The sequence below is a fragment of the Natator depressus genome, chromosome 28 (genome assembly GCF_965152275.1).
Source record: "Natator depressus isolate rNatDep1 chromosome 28, rNatDep2.hap1, whole genome shotgun sequence".
Taxonomy (NCBI): domain Eukaryota; kingdom Metazoa; phylum Chordata; order Testudines; family Cheloniidae; genus Natator; species Natator depressus.
In genome coordinates, this window is record NC_134261.1 from 10,430,709 (window position 1) to 10,433,208 (window position 2,500).

The window sequence follows — 2,500 nt, forward strand, 5'->3', positions numbered from 1 at the left end:
AGTGGTGTTGGGGGGGGCTCACGAAGCCTCCGGAGCGGAAAAAAAAAAACGGAAAAAAGGATCGGGCCCACCCGAGGCAGCGGAGTCAGTAAGGGAAAGGGGACGAGGCGGCCCGGAGCCGGGTGCCCGGAGCCGGGTGCCCGCGGCCAGGATCGGGCCCCTGGAAGTCTGAAAAAAAAATTTTCACCGACCCCCAAAGGGGTGTTGGGGGGGGGCTCATGAAGCCTCCGGAGCGAAAAAAAAAAAACGGAAAAAAGGATCGGGCCCACCCGAGGCAGGGGAGTCAGTAAGGGAAAGGGGACGAGGCGGACCGGAGCCGAGTGCCTACGGCCATACCGGACGGAAGGCCCCCGATCCCGTCCGATCTCGGAAGGTAAACCGTCCCGGGCCTGGCTAGTACTTGGATGGGTGACCGCCTGGGAATCCCAGGTGCCGTAGGCAGCTTTTCCCGCTGCGAGCCAGCTCTCTCCTTTTCTGGGGAACAAGGGCAGGGTCGCCCTGCCAGGGGCCCTGGGGCTGAAGTCCCTGCCGGCCACCAGGTCAACCCGGAGCCTGCCCCTCTGCGGCCAGCAGGTCAACCCCATACCGGCAGGGGGTTGACCTGGTGGCCGGGAAGCAGAGCGGCCAGCAGGTCAACCCCATACATTCAGCGGGTTGACCTGGTGGACGGGAAGGAAAGCGGCCAGCAGGTCAACCCCATACTTTCAGCGGGTTGACCTGGTGGCCGGGAAGGAAAGCGGCCAGCAGGTCAACCCCATACATTCAGCGGGTTGACCTGGTGGCCGGGAAGGAAAGCGGCCAGCAGGTCAACCCCATACATTCAGCGGGTTGACCTGGTGGCCGGGAAGGAAAGCGGCCAGCAGGTCAACCCCATACATTCAGCGGGTTGACCTGGTGGCCGGGAAGGAAAGCGGCCAGCAGGTCAACCCCATACATTCAGCGGGTTGACCTGGTGGCCGGGAAGGAAAGCGGCCAGCAGGTCAACCCCATACATTCAGCGGGTTGACCTGGTGGCCCGAAAGCAAACCGGCCACCAGGTCAACCCGGAGCCTGCCCCCGCGGGCAGGGGCCAAGCGGACCCCCCTCCGCCCGGGCTTGCCCTGCTCCGAGCCGGGGCTTAATCCCCGTCCGGCCACCAGGTCAACCCGGAGCCTGCCCCTCTGCGGCCAGCAGGTCAACCCCATGCCGGCAGCGGGTTGACCTGGTGGCCGGGAAGGAAAGCGGCCACCAGGTCAACCCCATACTTTCAGCGGGTTGACCTGGTGGCCGGGAAGGAAAGCGGCCACCAGGTCAACCCCATACTTTCAGCGGGTTGACCTGGTGGCCGGGAAGGAAAGCGGCCAGCAGGTCAACCCCATACATTCAGCGGGTTGACCTGGTGGCCGGGAAGGAAAGCGGCCAGCAGGTCAACCCCATACATTCAGCGGGTTGACCTGGTGGCCGGGAAGGAAAGCGGCCAGCAGGTCAACCCCATACATTCAGCGGGTTGACCTGGTGGCCGGGAAGGAAAGCGGCCAGCAGGTCAACCCCATACATTCAGCGGGTTGACCTGGTGGCCGGGAAGGAAAGCGGCCAGCAGGTCAACCCCATACATTCAGCGGGTTGACCTGGTGGCCGGGAAGGAAAGCGGCCAGCAGGTCAACCCCATACATTCAGCGGGTTGACCTGGTGGCCGGGAAGAAAAGCGGCCAGCAGGTCAACCCCATACATTCAGCGGGTTGACCTGGTGGCCGGGAAGGAAAGCGGCCAGCAGGTCAACCCCATACATTCAGCGGGTTGACCTGGTGGCCGGGAAGGAAAGCGGCCAGCAGGTCAACCCCATACATTCAGCGGGTTGACCTGGTGGCCGGGAAGAAAAGCGGCCAGCAGGTCAACCCCATACATTCAGCGGGTTGACCTGGTGGCCGGGAAGGAAAGCGGCCAGCAGGTCAACCCCATACATTCAGCGGGTTGACCTGGTGGCCGGGAAGGAAAGCGGCCACCAGGTCAACCCCATACAGGCAGCGGGTTGACCTGGTGGCCCGAAAGCAAACCGGCCACCAGGTCAACCCGGAGCCTGCCCCCGCGGGCAGGGGCCGGCATACCCCCGTCCGTCCGGGGTCGCCCTGCCCCGGGCTCCGGGCTTAAGTCCCGAGCGGCCACCAGGTCAACCCGGAGCCTGCCCCCGCGGGCAGGGGCCGGCGGACCCCCGTCCGTCCGGGGTCGCCCTGCCCCGGGCTCCGGGCTTATTCCCCGTCCGGCCACCAGGTCAACCCGGAGCCTGCCCCCGCGGGCAGGGGCCAGGCGGAGCCCCGTCCGTCCGGGGTCGCCCTGCCCCGGGCTCCGGGCTTAAGTCCCGAGCGGCCACCAGGTCAACCCGGAGCCAGCCCCCGCGGGCAGGGGCCGGCGGAGCCCCGTCCGTCCGGGGTCGCCCTGCCCCGGGCTCCGGGCTTAATTCCCGTCCGGCCACCAGGTCAACCCGGAGCCTGCCCCCGCGGGCAGGGGCCAGGCGGACCCCCGT

General features: G+C 66.8%; 1 non-coding gene across 1 annotated transcript; it reads left to right on the top strand.

Moving 5' to 3' along the window:
- The first annotated feature begins 322 nt into the window (after nucleotides 1-322).
- Nucleotides 323-441, top strand: LOC141979754 (5S ribosomal RNA). Its single transcript, XR_012637147.1, has one exon. It is a non-coding gene; the product is annotated as a 5S ribosomal RNA (ribosomal RNA).
- Nucleotides 442-2,500: the final 2,059 nt, after the last annotated feature.